Source organism: Pituophis catenifer, unplaced genomic scaffold (genome assembly GCF_029215685.1).
Source record: "Pituophis catenifer annectens isolate HBS135680 unplaced genomic scaffold, rPitCat1.0.hap2 SCAF_5, whole genome shotgun sequence".
Classification (NCBI taxonomy): domain Eukaryota; kingdom Metazoa; phylum Chordata; class Lepidosauria; order Squamata; family Colubridae; genus Pituophis; species Pituophis catenifer.
In genome coordinates this window covers 70,686,939-70,705,783 of record NW_027256885.1, presented here as the reverse complement: position 1 = coordinate 70,705,783, position 18,845 = coordinate 70,686,939, and positions in this window count along the sequence as shown.

Below are 18,845 nucleotides of genomic sequence, written 5' to 3'. Positions count from 1 at the left end.
TGTCTTTCTTGTATTTGCCCTCTGTCATTCCCAAAAGGAAAAATTCCGGTTTCACTTCTATGTTTATTAACAAAATTTCTTCCAACCAACTCTTTATCAGATTCCAATATTTCTTTGCCTTTGGGCATTCCCACCACATATGATAGAAGTTCCCCGGAGCCACCTCACACTTCCAACATGCCGAAAAATTTCCCTTATTGATTCATGCTAATCTTGGGGGGGGGGGGAGGTGCCACCTATAAAACATCTATATAAATTTTCCTTATATGAAGTTGCTAATGTAATTTTTTAATTTTTTTCCCCAGAGAGTCTGCCAATTGTCCAAATCAATACTATGCCCAAAATATTTACTCCAAATTATCATAGTTTCTTTGACTTGTTCCTCAATCATGTCTTGTTCCAATAAATAGCAATATAATTTACTTATGGTCTTGCCCTCCCTGCTTGATAAAATCTTATCTAATTGTGATAATTCTTGCTTTATACCCCATTCCTTTTTGTCTTTGCTAAATTTAGATTGTATTTGGAGGTATGCCCACCATTCCAATTCAATTCTTTCTTCCTTTAAAATGTTTCTCGCTTTCAATTCTCCTCTCTCATTCAGAATATCTTTATAGGTGACAACCCCCCCCCCCCCCAATTTAGTAAAATTTGGATGAGTATACATTTCCAAAGTTGACACCCAGTTGGGAATTTCCATATAATTACTTCTTTTTGTCTTAATCCAGATATCTAATAGAGTCCTCCTGATATAATGCCTCCAGAAGTACTGATGGACTTTATGCTTTTCCTCCCATAAAATAGCATGCCATCCTGTCTGTAAATCGTGGCCTTCTAACGCCAATAGTCTTGTATTTTTGAGATGCGTCCACTCACTTATCCATACCAAAGCTGCTGCCTGATAATATTTTCCCCAATCTGGCAAACCAAATCCCCCTCTTTCTCTAGCATCTTGTAATAACTTTAATCTAATTCTCATTTTTTTCCCTTGCCAGATTAATTTTGAAATATGTGTATCCAAATTAGTAAAAAAGTCTTTTTTGAGCCAAATTGGTATGCACTGGAATAGAAACAACATTTTCGGTAGGACATTCATCTTAATGGTGGCTATCCTGCCCATTAAAGATAGCTGTAATTTTCCCCATTTTTCCAAATCAGACCTAATTTGTGCTGTTAATTTATCATAATTATCTTCTTTGAGTGTGATGGATCTTGCAGTCAATTGAATTCCTAAATATCTAAGTTTTTTTGTAGTCTGAATATCTTTCCCTCCAACTCTTTTTTTTGCTCTTCAGTCATAATTTTGACGATCATTTTCGCTTTTTCCTTATTTATTTTTAGGCCCGCTACTTCCCCATATTCCTCCAGTGCTTCCATCAGCCTAGCACCAGATTGTACAGGCTCTTCGATAATAAAGACAAGATCATTTGCAAATGCCTGTACTTTAAAATTTTCTTTTCTTATTTTTAAACCTTTGATCTGTACATCTTCTCAAATTGTTCTAATTAAAGTCTCTAATGATAAAATAAACAATAATGGTGATAGCAGACATCCTTGCCTTTGGATTGGAAAATTCTTCGTCGTTTCCCCATTGATTACCACTTTGGCCTCCTGTCTAAAATAAATTGCTTTATACATCCTTATAAATTTTCCCCCAAAATCCATATAATTTAATTGTTCTAATATAAAGTCCCATTTGACGTTATCGAAGGCTTTTAGTGCATCGATAAATATCAATGCCATTTGTTTTTCATTATGGACTTCATAATATTCTATGGTATCTAAAATAGTCCTAATGTTATTCCTTATATGCCTTCTGGGCAGGAAGCCATTTTGGTCAGAATGAATAAAATTCTCTAGAAATTTCTTTAATCTGTCTGCTATGATTGTCATAAAAATTTTTTAATCTGAATTTAGTAAGGATATCGGCCTATAATTTTTAATATAAGTCAAATCGGAATTTTCCTTAGGGATCAATGTAATGTCTCTGCGCATGCCCAAGATGGCGGCGCCCGCTGGGACCGCGATTTGAGGATGGGGCGCCGACCTACCTTTTGGGTCCTTTGGGGTCGTTTTGAAGAGCTATGACCCCCAGGACTGGTCAGGGGAGCTCTCTGCCAGCACGGAGAGGGTTTTTTCTCCTCCGTGACTGAGCAGAGAGGACAGCGCGATGCCGGGAGCGCCGGGCTGATCAGCTGGGCGTCGGCAGCGTTTTCCGAAGCCGGAGGCCATCCAAGTGCCGGGGCGGCGTTGCGCCGGGGCGCCACTGCGCAATAAGTTCTTAAGCCCGGGGGGGGTTGCCCGAAGAGTTACTAGACGTGCCGGGCACCCCCGAAGATCTCTGGGGCGTCGCCAGGCTTTTTTAGTCTGGCGACGATGGCGCAGCGGCGATGGCGATGGCGGTGGAGGCTGCCTGGCGGTCAGAGGGCGTTGGCGGCCCCCCCCTTGGAGCTGGAGTTGGAGTTTAGGAGTTGGGGGGCAACGAACCAACGAGAACTAAATAAGACCGGGAGACCTGCAACCATGGTTGGGGCGAAAAGGACCTGGTGTGACTTTTTCCCAGGCCTCAGGTGGCCTCAAACTGTGGTTGTGCGGGGGTTGGGGACTTGAAACAACTGCCCCACTTCCGCCCCATTTGTTTCTCCTCCAGCGCTCCCTTTCAAGACCGGGCACACTCGGACCAACTTTAGCCTGTGGGACTCACTTTCGCTACGTCCTCACTACCAGCTGAACCCCCTGACTGTGGAGAGGGCTATGGAAAATGGAGGTCGGCTCATGGCTGCATCCCTTCGGCTAAGGGGGCTGGACACCAGTTGGCCACCGTGAGAGGGTGGCCTGGTGTTGGGGCCTCCTGAGGGCTGAATCGGGATGTGTTCACACATAAGCACTTTACCAGCGGTGGGGACCCGACCATCGGACCAACCGCCGTGAGAGGGCGGTTTTTTGGACCTGATCCCTGGACACTGTTTGGATGTACTGACTCTATTGCTGCCACCTCACCACAAATGGGGGTGGACCAGCTGACCTAATCACCGTGAGAGGGTGGTTGGATCGATTTTCCCCCTTGGATTGTGGTCGTTGTGGATTGTGACTGTGTCCTCTGTTGTGAGGGGACAGTGGACTTGGTCCTGTGAATTATGTGTGAGATTCCCCACTTCTCTGTCTTCTTCCCTGTCCTTTTTAAGGACCCTCAGGATATGGTCATGGCGATCCACTATGACCAAACTGTACTCAGCAGCGGAGCTTCTTGGTCTGCGAGACTCCCCCCTCTCGCAGGCTTGGCCCTCCACTCTATCGAGGGCCTACCTCGATGACGGGCTTTGGAACCCCGAGAGGTGGCATGTCGCAAAGAGGGGGTTGCGGGGTTTTTTAAAATTGTCTATGTCTAATCTTTTAAGGGGTTTGGGGAGGGGGGAGGGGGGGTGGTATTGGAATTAGGGTCGTGGGTTTGGGGGATAACCCACCAAGGGGAGGGTCGGGCCCGGCCACGACGCGCGGCGGGGCAGGTGGGGGACCCGGGGGCAATGGAAGGGGTCGAGCTTGTTCGGACTGTGTTTTTACCATCAGTACTGTGAGTGGGAGGGGTAGATATGGCGGGAGCAGGGGGCCATATCATGTTAAGGGAGCACGCATCCGCTGTCTCCAAGCGGTAGGGTGCTCCGGCCCCCAAGGCTCCACCCGTTCGCCAGGTTGCACAGATCCTCACGGCCCGGGCCTTCGTCTGATGTTGTGCAATGCCAGGTCCGTAGTAAATAAAGCCCCCCTCATCTGTGATCTTGTTCAGGAGGGGGGAGCGGACCTGGCGGGTATTACGGAGACCTGGTTGGGCCCGGAGGGAGGGGTCCCTCTGGTAGAAATGTGCCCACCAGGCTTCCACGCATTCCATCAGCCGAGGTCACAGGGAAGGGGCAGGGGAGTAGCGGTTATTATTAGAGAAGGCCTTAGGCCTAGGGAGACCACTGTACCTCAGACAGCTGGTTGTGAGTCCCTCCTTGTGAAGTGGGGCCATGGGGTTCAGATGGGCTTGCTGATCACGTACCTGGCTCCCTGCCACGTGGCAGCAACCCTGCCTGAGCTACTCAACGTTATCGCCGTGGTGGCGGTTGATACCCCCAGACTTATGGTCATGGGGGATTTCAACCTGCCGTCCGTGGGTGAGACGTCTGAGGTGGCTTGGGAGTTCATGGCTTCCATGGCTAATTCATGACCCTACGCACATGGGGGGAAACACACTGGACTTGGTTTTTGTCTCTGGACAGTGGTTGAGTGATCTTGAGATAGGGGATGTAGTCATTGAGCCCTTGTCATGGTCGGATCAATCTCTCCTTCGCCTTGACCTTCGTACCGCGGCACCCCGCTGCAGGGAGGCGGAACCGATAAGATGGTACCGCCCCAGGTGCCTGATGGAACCCGATAGGTTCCAGACGGAGCTTGGGCCAATTCCTGAGGTTCTGGCTCACGCCTCGACTGGAGACCTAGTAGCTGCCTGGGATAGGGTGGCCGCTGGGGCCCTGGATCGAGTCGTGCCTTTGCGGCCTCTGACCCGGCGCGGATCTCGCCTGGCTCCTTGGTTTACCGAGGAGCTGAGGGAGATGAAGCGCCAGAAAAGACGCCTAGAGAGTAGTTGGAGAGCTAGTCTTTCTGAATCGGACCGGACACTGGTAAGATCCCATATTAGGACTTACCTAGTGGCGATAAAAACAGCAAAATGTACGCATTTTGCTGCTCTTATTGCATCATCAGATAATCGCCCGGCCGCCCTGTTTAGGGTGACCCGCTCCCTGCTCCACCAGGAAGCGCGGGAGGACCCCTTGGAGGGAAGAGCTGAGGACTTTGTTCAGTATCTGTATGACAAAATCACTCAGATTCGGGAAGGTCTGGACTCTGACTGGGTAGATCCAGCGCGAGTGATGGAGGCAGGTCTTGAGACTGTTATCTGGGATGAGTTTGATCCTGTGACCCCAGATGACGTGGACAGGATTCTGGGTAGATTGAACGCGACCACATGTTTGTTGGATCCATGTCCCTCCTGGTTAGTGCTGGCTTCCCGGGGAGAGACGCGAGGCTGGCTCCAGGGGATTATAAATGCTTCATTGGGTGAGGGTGTCTTCCCCGCCGCCCTTAAGGAGGCGGTGGTGAGGCCCCTCCTCAAGAAGCCTTCCCTGGACCCGGCAATATTGGCTAATTATCGTCCAGTCTCCAACCTTCGTTTTGTGGCGAAGGTTGTTGAGAGTGTGGTTGCGGGACAGCTTCCCCAGTACCTGGCTGAAGCGTCGTATCTGGATCCGTTCCAGTCGGGTTTCAGGCCTGGGTACAGCACGGAAACGGCATTGGTCGCGTTGGTTGATGATCTCTGGAGGGCTCGGGACAGGGGCTGCTCCTCTGTCCTGGTCCCGTTAGATCTCTCAGCGGCTTTTGATACCATCGACCATGGTATCATGCTGCATCGGTTGGAAGAGTTGGGGGTGGGAGGCACCGTACTAAGGTGGTTCTCCTCCTTTCTCTCTGACCGGTCGCAGTCTGTGTTGACAGGGGGGCAGAGGTCGACCCCGAGGCCCCTCATATGTGGGGTGCCGCAGGGATCGGTCCTCTCGCCCCTTTTGTTCAACATTTATGTAAAGCCGCTGGGCGAGATCATCCGTGGTTTTGGGGTGAAGTACCATCAGTACGCGGATGACACCCAGCTGTACATCTCCACCCCGGACCACCCCAACGATGCCCTTGAAGTGATGTCCCAGTGCCTGGAGGCCGTACGGATCTGGATGGGGAGGAACAGGCTCAGGCTCAACCCATCCAAGACCGAGTGGCTGTGGTTTCCGACGTCCCGATATAGTCAGCTAGTGCCATCGCTGACTATTGGGGGCGAATCATTGACCCCCACGGATAGGGCTCGCAACCTGGGTGTCCTCCTGGATTCACGGCTGTCGTTAGAAGAGCATGTGACGGCCATGTCCGGGAGGATTTTTCATCAGGTTCGCCTGATCCGCCAGTTGCGTCCCTATCTAGATCCCTACACACAGTCACTCATGCCCTCGTTACTTCTCGTCTGGACTACTGCAACGCTCTCTACATGGGGCTCCCCTTGAGGTGCACTCGGAGGCTCCAACTGGTGCAGAGTGCGGCTGCGCGGGTGGTGATGGGAGCGACATGGAGTTCCCATGTAACACCTCTCCTGCGCGAGCTGCACTGGCTCCCGGTGGTCTTCCGAGTGCGCTTCAAGGTTCTGGTTATCACCTTTAAAGCGCTCCATGGCTTAGGACCTGGTTATTTACGGGACCGCCTGCTACCACCAATAGCCTCCCACCGGCCAGTACGCTCCCATAGAGAGGGGCTCCTCCGGGTGCCGTCGGCCAAACAATGTCGGCTGTCGGCCCCTAGGGGGAGAGCCTTCTCTGTGGGGGCCCCTATGATTTGGAACGAGCTCCCCCCGGAGATACGTAGGATCCCGGATCTGCGCACCTTCCGTCGCGCGCTTAAGACTTTTCTATTTTATCAAGCTGGCCTGGCCTAAATCTTCCCCCTTTTTAAATGTGGAAATTTTAAATTTTTAAATTTTAAATTCGTCTTATTTATAGGGGTATGGGTAAGGCGTTTTAAATTGGGGAGCCATTTTGGATTTAATTCTGTTTTAAACGTATTTTAATGTTTATATTGTATGTTTTTTAATTTTGGCTGTTCACCGCCCCGAGTCCTTCGGGAGAGGGGGCGGTATAAAAATCAAATAAATAAATAAATAAATAAATAAATAAATAAATAAATAAATAAATAAATAAATAAATAAATAAATAAATAATTATTGCTTCTTTCCACGATGCTGGCATCCTGGCTTCATTCAATACATCATTATATACCTCTAGTAACAATGGACTTAGTATCTCCTGGTGATTTTTATAGATTTCTGACGGCAAACCATCAGGACCTGGTGCTTTATTTTTTGTTTTTTAATTGCCTCGGATATCTCAAATGCTGTTATCTCATTATTTAATAAATCTTTACATTCCACCAAGATTTTTGGCAGTCCTATTTTTTGCAGATATTGCAATATCTTGTCTTCCTCTATCTTTTCTTTATCCTCATACAGATTTTTAAAGAACTCATAGGCCACCTTTCTCTTCCCCTCATTTTGACATATTAATTCTCCTTTATCATTATATAGTTTACTAATCTTTATATAGTTTACTAATCTTTATATAGTTACTAATACTTTTGTTTTTTTAATCTATAAGCCAACCAGCATCCTGGTTTATTTGCATTCTCAAAAAATTTTTTGTTTAATACTTTTTATTTGTTGCTTTGGGACCTTGAGAGATGGCATGCAGCAAAGAGGGGGTTGAGGGGTTTTTTAGCTAAATTTTTAAGGAAAATTTTAAGGGGACCCGGGAGGACGGGTGGGGGTTGTAAAAGTGGACCTGGGGGGGTCCAGATAGCGACTGCGCGGGATGATGGGTTGATTAGCTGCAGCAGAGGGGTCGTGAAAGGAAATTTAACCGGGGGGCAGGGGGACGATAGAAAGGGCTGTGTAATTGAAATTATGAGTGGGAGGGGCAGGTATGACGGGCGCAGGGGGTCATATCAAGTGTCGGGGGTGTGCACACACTGTCTCCGAGCGATTGCGCACTCCGGCCCCCAATGCGTGACTCGTGTCCTGGGTTGTGTAGAGCCTCAGGCCCAGGGTCCGCGGCTGATGTTATGTAATGCCAGGTCGGTGGTTAATAAGGCCCCCCTCATCTGTGATCTTATTTTGGAGGGGGGTGCAGACCTGGCAGGTATTACGGAGACCTGGTTGGGCCAAGAGGGGGGGTCTCCCTCGTTGAGATGTGCCCGCCAGGTTTCCGTGCATTTCATCAGCCAAGGGCCCAGGGGAGGGGTGGGGGAGTGGCGGTGATCATTAGGGAGAGTCTTTGTCCGAGGGAGACCACTGTTCCTCAGATAGCCGGATGTGAGTCCCTTTGTGTGAAGTGGGGCCGTGAGGTGCAGATGGGTTTGCTGACTACGTACCTGGCTCCCTGCCACGTGGCAGCAACCCTGCCCGAGCTACTCGACGTCATTGCCGGGGGTGGCGGTCGATACCCCCAGACTTATTGTCATGGGGGATTTCAACCTCCCATCCGCAGGTGAGGCGTCAGAGGTGGCTCGGGAGTTCATGGCTTCCATGACGGCCTTGGACCTGACCCAGCTAGTTCAAGGCCCCACTCACATAGGGGGACACACTCTGGACCTGATTTTTATCTCTGGTCAGTGGTTGAATGATCTTGGTAGAGGGGACCTAGATATTAAACCCTTAATAATAATAATAATAATAATAATAATAATAATAATAATAATAATAATAATAATAATAATAATAATTTTATTTCTATACCGCCCTTCTCCCGAAGGACTCAGGGCGGTGTACAGCCAATTTAAAAACACAAGACACAACAATAATTAAAAATTAAAATAATTAAATAGATTTGGCTGATTTAAAACCCCAAAAATTAAAATACCCCAATTTAAAATTATTATATTGACAGCCCTGCCTGGCGGAACAACAGGGTCTTCAGTGCGCAGCGGAACACCCGGAGGTCGGAGATCTTACGTATTTCCGGGGGCAGTTCATTCCACAGGGTTGGGGCTCCCACAGAGAAGGCCCTCCCCCTGGGTGTCGCCAGCCGACATAACTTGGCTGATGGTACCCTGAGGAGACCCTCTCTGTGGGAACGGACTGGTCGGTGGGAGGCTATTGGTGGCAGAAGACGGTCTCGAAGGTATCCGGGTCCTGTGCCATGGAGCGCTTTAAAGGTGGTAACCAACACCTTGAATCATGGACAGATCATTCACTCCTTCAACTAGACTTTCCTACCGCCTGCCCCCGCCGCAGGGAGACGGAACCGACCAGATGGTTCCGTCCCAGGCGCCTGATGGATCCTGAAAGGTTCCTGACGGAGCTTGGGCCGTTTCCTGAGACTCTAACACACGACTCGACTGAAGAGCTGGTGGCTGCCTGGGAGAGGGCGGCCGCTGGAGCTTTGGATCGCGTCGTGCCTTTGCGGCCTCTGACCCGATGCCGATCTCAATTAGCTCCTTGGTTCTCTGAGGAGCTGAGAGAGATGAAGCATCGGAAAAGACGCCTAGAGAGCATTTGGAGGACTAGTCAATCCGATTCCAACCGGACACAGGTGAGGTCTTATATCAAGACCTACCTAGTGGCGATAAAAGCAGCAAAATCTAACCATTTTTCCACTCTTATCGCATCTGCAGAGAACCGCCCAGCCGCCTTGTTTAGGGTGACCCACTCCCTTCTTCGGGGGGGGGGAGTGCGGGAAGATCCCTTGCAGGGTCGTGCTGAGGATTTTGTGCAATTCCTGCATGATAAAGTCGCTCGGATTCGGGATGGCTTGAACTCCGATTGGATGAGTCCACGGGAGGAGACCGGGGCAGGTCTTGAGAATGTTATCTGGGAGGAGTTTGATCCTGTGACTCCCGAGGATGTGGACAGGGTTCTGGGTAAGATTAGTGCCGCCATGTGTTTATTGGACCCGTGTCCCTCCTGGTTGGTACTGGCCTCCCGGGAGGTTACACGAGGCTGGCTCCAGGGGATTATAGGTGCTTCTCTGAGTGAGGGTGCCTTTCCTGCCGCCTTGAAAGAGGCGGTAGTGAGGCCCCTCCTCAAGAAGCCTTCCCTGGACCCGGCTGAATTAGCCAACTATCGTCCAGTCTCCAACCTTCGTTTTGTGGCGAAGGTTGTTGAGAGCGTGGTGGCACAACAACTTCCCCAGCACCTGGATGAAGCTATCTATCTAGACCCGTACCAGTCGGGCTTCAGGCAGGGGTACAGCACAGAAACGGCATTGGTCGCGTTGGTGGATGATCTCTGGAGGGCTCGGGACAGGGGTTGCTCCTCTGTCCTAGTCCTATTAGATCTCTCAGCGGCTTTTGATACCATCGACCATGGTATCATGCTGCAGCGGTTGAGGGGGTTAGGAATAGGGGGCACCGTTTTGCGGTGGTTCTCCTCCTTCCTCTCCGACCGCTCGCAGTTCGTGTTGGCAGGGGGACAGAGGTCGACTTCGAGGCGTCTCGCATGGGGAGTGCCGCAAGGGTCGGTCCTCTCGCCCCTCCTGTTCAACATTTATGTGAAGCTGCTGGGTGAGATCATCCGTGGTTTTGGGGTGAAGTGCCATCTGTACGCTGATGATACTCAGCTGTACATCTCCACCCCAGACCACCCCAACGATGCCCTTGATGTGATGTCTCGCTGCCTGGAGGCCGTGCGGGTCTGGATGGGGAGGAACAGGCTCAGACTCAACCCCTCCAAGACCGAGTGGCTGTGGCTTCCGGCGCCCCGATATAGTCAGCAGGTGCCATCGCTGACTATTGGGGGTGAATCTTTGCCCCCCACGGAGAGGGCTCGCAATCTGGGTATCCTCCTGGACGCACGGCTGTCTTTAGAAGAGCATATGACGGCCGTGGCCAGGGGGGCCTTTTATCAGGTTTGCCTGATTCGCCAGTTGCAGCCCTTTCTGGATCGGGACGCCCTGCGCACGGTCACTCATGCCCTTGTTACTTCCCGGTTGGACTATTGTAATGCTCTCTACATGGGGCTCCCCTTGAAGAGCACTCGGAGGCTCCAACTGGTCCAGAATGCGGCCCGCGCGGGTGGTTATGGGCGCAACCCGTTGTGCCCATGTGACACCCCTCCTGCACGAGCTGCACTGGCTCCCAGTGGTCTTCCGGGTGCAATTCAAGGTGTTGGTTACCACCTTTAAAGCGCTCCATGGCATAGGACCCGGGTACCTCCGAGACCGTCTTCTGCCACCAATAGCCTCCCACCGACCAGTCCGTTCCCACAGAGAGGGTCTCCTCAGGGTGCCATCAGCCAAGTTATGTCGGCTGGTGACACCCAGGGGGAGGGCCTTCTCTGTGGGAGCCCCAGCCCTGTGGAATGAACTGCCCCCGGAAATGCATAAGATCTCCGACCTCCGGGTGTTTCGCTGCGCATTGAAGACCCTGTTGTTCCGCCAGGCCGGATTATCAACACAATAGTTTTAAATTGGGGTATTTAAATTTTTTGGGGTTTTAAATCTGAGCCAATTTATTTAATTATTTTAAATTTTATATTGTTGTTTTGTCTGTGTTTTTAAATAGGCTGTACACTGCCCTGAGTCCTTCGGGAGAAGGGCGGTATAGAAATAAAATTATTATTATTATTATTATTTAATAATATTCAATTTATGTTTAATTGTATCTATTTGTTGTTTCAACTCCTGTTTTTTTTTGGTTCTTTCTGCAATTCTTTCTCCATTTTACTGAGATCCTCCTCCAGATTTTTCTGCCGTTGCCTTTTTTGTTTATTATCTTTAGCCATATATGTTATTGCTATTCCTCTCATAAAAGCTTTTGCTGTATCCCACAAATTTTAATTATTCGTATCGTCATTTTTATTACTTTGAAAAAACAGGCTCATTTGATCTTCCATCTTTAATTTAAACTCATTTTGGTTCAAAATTGCTTTTTTTAGAGTCCACCTCCTTATCTTTTTTTTGCCCTTTCCACTTAATTTTAATAGGATTGTGATCTGCCCACGAGTTTATGTCAATATTAATTTCCTCAATTTCTAAATTTAACTCTGTTGATGCCCAAGCCATATCAATTCAAGACCAAGATTGATGTCTGCCAGAATAATATGTATATTGTTTCTTGTTCCCATTTCTTTCCCTCCAACTATCCTTTATACACAATTCTTCCACCATTTTAAAAAATGTATTAGGTAATATCCTTCTGACACCTTTCGTTAATCTATCATTTCTGTAATCTAGTTCTCTATCTATAATCACATTAAAATCACCAATTATGCACATGTTATCGTATTCTAAATCTCCAATCATGTTATGTAATTTCTTGTAAAATAATTTTTGACCCTCATTTGGCGCATATATTCCAACCAAGATTGTTTTTCTTTCCTTCAACATTATCTCTACTATTAATATTCTTCCCTCCTCATCTTTACACATTTGTTTGGACGGAATTTCCTCCTTTACATACATCACAATTCCCCCTTTCTTCTGCAATGATGAAGATATAAACATATTCCCTAACTTGTTAAATTTTAATAGATGTTGATGTTGCTTTTTTATATGTGTCTCTTGCAAAACTATTATATCCAAATTCATCTTATACAATTTATTGGAAAAAAAAATCATTTTTCCTGTAGCATTTAAACCATTCACATTTAAAGATAAGATCGTTATTTCATCTTGTAAGCCTCTACTTATACTTAGGTCTTGTTGCCCTCATTTGTCTGACTTCTTTGTATTCTTTGCATCCACCATCATTGTCTTTCCCATTGTCCACACTCTCTCCTTTCCCATTTCCTTTCTCTTTAATTTGAGATTCCCTCTTGTCTGGTGACTGCCCTCTTAGTTCTCCTTATTTCTCTTTCCTCCAACTCAACCTCACTGCCAAAATTCTGTTTGTAGAACTCTTCTACTTTGTCAACCGTGTCCAATCTAAACCATTTTTCTCCCCAGGATACCATAATCCCTTCTGGAGTCAACCACCGGAAATTTATGTTTTTTCTTGTTAGTTTAGATGTTAGCGTTTGGTAGGGTCATCTTAATTCTCTTATCCTTCTAGGGACTTGTTTGAGCACCACCAGCTGTCTTCCTCTAAGATCTTCTCTGGTCCTATGCAGGATCTCATCATGAATCGATTTTTAAACGAATCTAATGTCAGTGTTCCAGAAAAACCCCAACTCCATGTAAAGATGCGGAAGCAAACATTTTCCAAAGTTCTCTTTACTAGAATAGGCAAACTGGCACATCTGGGAAAACCCGAATCTGAAAAGCCCGGGTTTTCCTTCAGTAAGTCAAAGCTCCCAAAACCATCCCCTTTTCCAACCAGTTGGTCACATGCTCCAATCAACGTCCGCTCCATCTCGATCCAGCCCCCTGACCACTCCTTCTCCAGATGCTGGATCGCCCTGACCTTGACCGACAGGAAGAATTATTTTATTTATTTATTTTATTTTATGCAATTTATATGCCGCACTATCTCCGAGGACTCAGGGCGGCTCACAACGGTAAAATGCACAATTCCCGCCAATAGAAAATTAACAGGGAGTAACAGGCTTCGACTCAACCCTTCCAAGACCGAGTGGCTGTGGCTTCCGGCGTCCCGATATAGCCAGCTGGTGCCATCTCTGGCTATTGGGGGCGAGCTATTGGCCCCCACGGATAGGGCTCGCAACTTGGGCCTCCTCCTGGATGCACGGCTGTCTTTAGAAGAGCATATGACGGCCGTGGCCAGGGGGGCTTTTTATCAGGTCCACCTGATTCGCCAGTTGTGTCCCTTTCTGGATCGGGACTCCTTACGCACAGTCACTCAGGCACTCGTCACTTCCCGCCTGGACTACTGCAATGCTCTCTACATGGGGCTCCCCTTGAGGAGTACCCGGAGGCTCCAACTGGTGCAGAATGCGGCCGTGCGGGGGATTATGGGAGCGAGGGGTCGCTCCCATGTGACACCTCTCCTGCGTGAGCTGCATTGGCTTCCAGTGGTCTTCCAGGTGCGCTTCAAGGTGTTGGTTACCACCTTTAAAGCGCTCCATGGCATAGGACCTGGGTATTTGCGGGACCGCCTTCTGCCGCCGATAGCCTCCCACCGACCAGTACGCTCCCACAGAGAGAGACTCCTTAGGGTGCCGTCAGCCAGGCAATGTCGGCTGGCGACCCCCAGGGGGAGGGCCTTCTCTGTGGCAGCTCCTGCCCTCTGGAACGATTTGCCCCTGGAGATAAGAAGGATATCGGATCTCTGGGTCTTTCGCCGTGCCCTGAAAACTTTTCTTTTCCATCAAGCAGGGTTGGCGGTAACCCCCCCTTTTTTTTTTAGTTTTTTAGCTTTTTAGCTTTTTAGCTTTTAATCTGTCAATGGGTTTTAATTCGAATTGTTTTAAATTTGGGCCAAAGTATGTAATTCTTTTAATAATTTTAAATTTTGTATTGGTATGTGTTTTAGTTCTGGCTGTGCACCGCCCTGAGTCCACTAGGAGAAGGGTGGTATACAAATTGAATAAAATAAATAAATAAATAAATAAATCCCAATTTAAAACAATTTAAAATTCATTAACCCCCCCCATCAGTCCAGGCTGCGGAACAACCAGGTCTTCAAATCGTGGCGGAACGAGTGATGGTCAGGGGCCATCCGGAGCTCCAAAGGAAGCTGGTTCCAGAGGGTGGGTGCGCCCACAGAGAAAGCTCTCCCCCTGGGGGTCGCCAGCCGACACTGTCTGGCCGACGGCACCCTGAGGAGGCCCTGTCTGTGGGAATGCACCGGGCGATTGGGAATTGTCGCTGGCTGCAGGGGGCCCGACAAATATCCTGGGCCTAGGCCATGAAGGGCTTTGTAGGTAATAACCAGCACCTTGAACCTCACCCGAAGGGCAACCGGTAACCAATGCAAGTTGCGCAGGAGGGGTGTAACATAGGAGTGTCATCACAACCCGTGCGGCCGCATTCTACACCAGCTGAAGCCTTCGAGTGGTTTTCAAGGACAGCCCTAGGTAGAGAGCGTTGCAGTAGTCAAGACGGGAGGTGACCAGCGCATGAGTAACAGTGCGTAGGGCATCTTGGTCCAAGTAAGGGCACAACTGGTGTACAAGGCGAACCTGGGCAAATGCCCCCTGGCCACGGTCGTTACATGATCTTCCAGAGACAACCGTGAATCCAGGAGGACACCCAAGTTGCGAGCCCTATCCACAGGGGGTAACACCTCACTCCTGATGGTCAACGATGGAAGATCTCGATCAGACCAAGATGCTGGTACCCACAGCAACTCGGTCTTGGCGGGGTTGAGTCGGAGCCTGTTCCTCCCCATCCAGGTCCGTACTGCTTCCAGGCAGTGGGACATCACGTCGAGGGCATCACTGGGTTGGTTTGGGGTGGATATAAAAAGCTGGGTATCATCAGCGTACTGATGATACCGCACCCCAAAACCACGGATGATCTTCCCAAGCGACTTCATATAGATGTTGAACAGGAGAGGTGAGAGGACTGACCCCTGGGGCACCCCACAACTGAGGGGCCTCATAGCCGATCTCTGTCCCCCTGCCAACACCGCTTGCGTACGGCCCGAGAGATAGGAGGAGAACCACCATAAAACAGTGCCTCCCACTCCCAACCCCTTGAGCCGTCGCAGCAAGATACCATGGTCGATGGTATCAAAAGCCGCCAACAGATCCAAGAGGACCAGAACAGAGGAGTATCCCCTGTCCCGAGCCCTCCAAAGATCATCCACCAGCGCGACCAATGCCGTCTCCATGCTGTATCCCGGCCTGAAACCTGATTGGTACGGATCGAGGTAGTCTGTATCCTCCAGGGCCAACAGAAGCTGCTGTGCCACCACACTCTCAACAACCTTCGCAACAAAGTGAAGGTTGGAGACCGGACAAAAGTTACTCAATATGGTTGGATCCAAAACACGCCACCAGAAGAAAAAATAATACAAAAAATTATGGAATGTGCAGAAATGGATAAATTGACCAAAGAAATACAAGGAAAAGAAGATACAGACTTTTACTTAATTTGGCAAGAATGGTACAAATGGTTAGATAAAAAAGACACGAAAAAAGAGAATACCACCCAAGGACACAAAAATAAGCAAATAAAAGGAAATATCGTTATATAAACATTGATACAAGATGAAAGATAATATATATAGATATATTGATATATAATTACCGAAGTAACTCTACTTTCAAAGTGCAAGTTATATGACTTGATTTCATTGTATAGTTAGTTTATGTCTAGTTTGTTTTAACGTCTATGTCTATAAGTGTATGTTTGTTTACAATAAAAAAATTTTTTTTAAAAAAATATGGTTGGATCCAAGGCAGGTTTCTTGAGGAGGGGTCTCACCACCGCCTCCTTCAAGGCAGCAGGGAAGATCCCCTCCTCCAAAGATGCCATTATTACTGCCTGGATCCAATCCCGTGTCACCTCTCGGGCCGCATAAGCAAGCCAGGAGGGACACGGGTCCAGTACATACATGGTGGCACTCAGCCTTCCCATGATCCTGTCCACTTCCTCAGGGGTGACAGGATAGAACTGCTCCCAAATCCCAAGACCAGCTGCCTCCTCACCGTCAGACCCTGCCCAGTCAGAGTCCAGACCGTCCTGAATCTGAGCGATCTTATCCAGTAGATGCTGACTAAACTCCTCGGCACATCCCTGCAAAGGGACCTCCCCTGCCCTCCGATTCAGGAGGGAGCGGGACACCCTGAACAGGGCGCCCGGGCGATTATCTGCAGATGCGATGAGGGCGGAGAAGTATGCCTACTTCGCTGCCTCCATCGCCACGAGATAAGATCATGGGAACGATCTCAACTGGGAATGATCAGATTCAGAACGACTGGCTCTCAAACCGCTCTCTAGGCCTCTCCTATGGCGCTTCATCTCCCGGAGCTCCTCCGTGAACCAAGGAGCCAACCGGGATCTGCGTTGAGTCAGAGGCCGCAAAGGCACAACACGGTCGAGTGCCCTGGAGGCCGCCTTTTCCCAGGCATCCACCAGAGCCTCAACCAGGGCATGGGAGAGAGAGAGAGGTATTGTCCCAAGCTCCGTCTGGAACCTCTCCAGATCCATCAGGTGCCTGGGGCAGAACCAGATGGTCGGTCCCGCATCCCAGCGGGGGTGTGTGTGGTTGGCATTCTGGAAGCCCAGCTGCAGGAGATAATGATCGGTCCACGACAGGGGATGAATAACTGGTACTCCTCCACCGAAATCATCACGCCACTGTTCCGAGATAAAAACAAGATCGGGGGTGTGCCCCCCCTCCTGAGTCGGGCCCTGAATTATCTGGGACAGGTCCATGGCTGCCATGGAAGCCATGAACTCCCGGGCCGCCCCCGACGCTCCACCCAGGGACGGCAGATTAAAGTCCCCCAGAACAATAAGTTTAGGGAACTCAACCACCAGCCCCGAGAGAGCATCGAGCAGCCCGGGCAGGGCCGTTGATACGCAGCTGGGAGATAGGTACGTAATCAACAGGCCCAACTGCCCTTGCGGACCCCATCTCATAAGGAGGGACTCACACCCATCTATCTGAGGAAAAGAATGCTATTATGTCTACCAACAACCCCTCAACTAAATCCCCCCTCCTATGTTCCCACACATGAGAAGGTGGCAGCATGGAAGCTTCCGGCCTAATATGGCTTCCAAAGCTGACAGGCGTCCCCCCCCCTGCAGAAAATCCACATCCTGAAAAATAAAACAAACAAAACACAAAAGAAGGAGTTAACACCTTGTAAAGTATCCCTTAACCCCCCCTCCGGGGGACCTTTTGGTTTCTCAGGAGATTTATCATGAAATTGCTTCACTAGCGTATCAGCATTCACATCCCAACTTTTCACCCAAGTAGCTTCAGATAATGAGTACCCTTTCCAGTGTACCAAATATTGTAAGCGACCCCTGTAGAGTCTAGAGTCAAGGATCTTCTTAACTTCATAATGAGTCTCCCCTTGCACTACCAAAGGAGGGGGGGGAGCAGCTGGTAAGGGCCTTAAGTTAGATTATTTTGCTGGTTTCAATAAGATACTGTGGAAAACTGGGTGCACTTTCCCTAATACGTGAGGGAGGCTAAGTTGGACAGTCACTGGGTTAATCACTTTCACTATAGGGAAGGGACCTATGAATTTGGGTCCAAACTTCTTGCTGGGTAACCTCAATCTTAGGTACTTGGTTGACAAATACACCTTATCGCCTATTCGGAAAGGTGGTTGGAGAGACCGGCGTTTGTCGGCCTGGGCCTTATATCTTTCCGCTGACTCCGCTAACACTTTCTTAGTATTCTCCCAACCCTTTTTCAACGAGGTCATCCATTCCGTTAGGGACATAGAAGTGGGTGGCTTGCTAGGCAACTCAGGCATCGGCACAAAATCCATGCCCGTAGTTATCTGAAAAGGAGTCAACCCAGTACTGCTGTGTACTGCATTATTATAAGCCACTTCTGCGAACGGTAGCAAGTCCGCCCAGTTTTCCTGTTGATAATTTACATAACACCTAATGTATTGCTCCACCATTGAGTTCAATTTTTCAGCCAATCCATTAGTCGATGGGTGAAAAGCTGAGCTAAGCCCCTGGGATGACCCAATGGATCGTAGAAACTCTCTCCAGAACTTAACAGTAAACTGGACCCCACAATCCGATATTATTCTCCTTGGGACTCCATGTAGTCTGTAGATGTGTTTCACAAACAGCTTTGCCAGCTTCTTGGCCGAGGGTAGTCTGTTGCAGGCAGTGAAGTGTGCTTGCTTGGAGAATAAATCAATGACAGTCCAAATCACCTTGTTCCCTCAGGGAGCTCAACTATGAAGTCCATTGCAATCTCCTCCCAGGGCTTGGTGGGTTCGGCCACAGTCTGGAGAAGCCCGGGGGGGCTTTCCTGGTCTGGACTTCATGGTGGCACAGGTGGCGTAGCTTCTCACATAGTCTTCCACATCAGCTTTCATCTTTGGCCACAAGAATTGTCTCCTAGTCAAATGGAGGGTTTTTAAAAATCCAAAGTGGCCCCCTAGTCGAGAATCATGACTCCTCTTTAGCACCAGGAGTCGCATGCTGCGGAGCACATAAATCTTACTCCCCTTCCATGCCAACCCATCTCCTCAGGGTCTTCAGCGCCTCAACATTCTTGTGGTCAGTCCACACCTCAAAAGGCTCATTGACCCCCTCTCGGAAGTTTCTCCAAGGTAGGAGAGCCCATCGCACTGCAAATGCCTCTTTCTCCCATACCACCCATCTGTGCTCAGTGTCCGTTGAATTTCTCGATACGTAAGCACATGGCATTAGATTGTTTTGGGCGTCCCTTTGTAG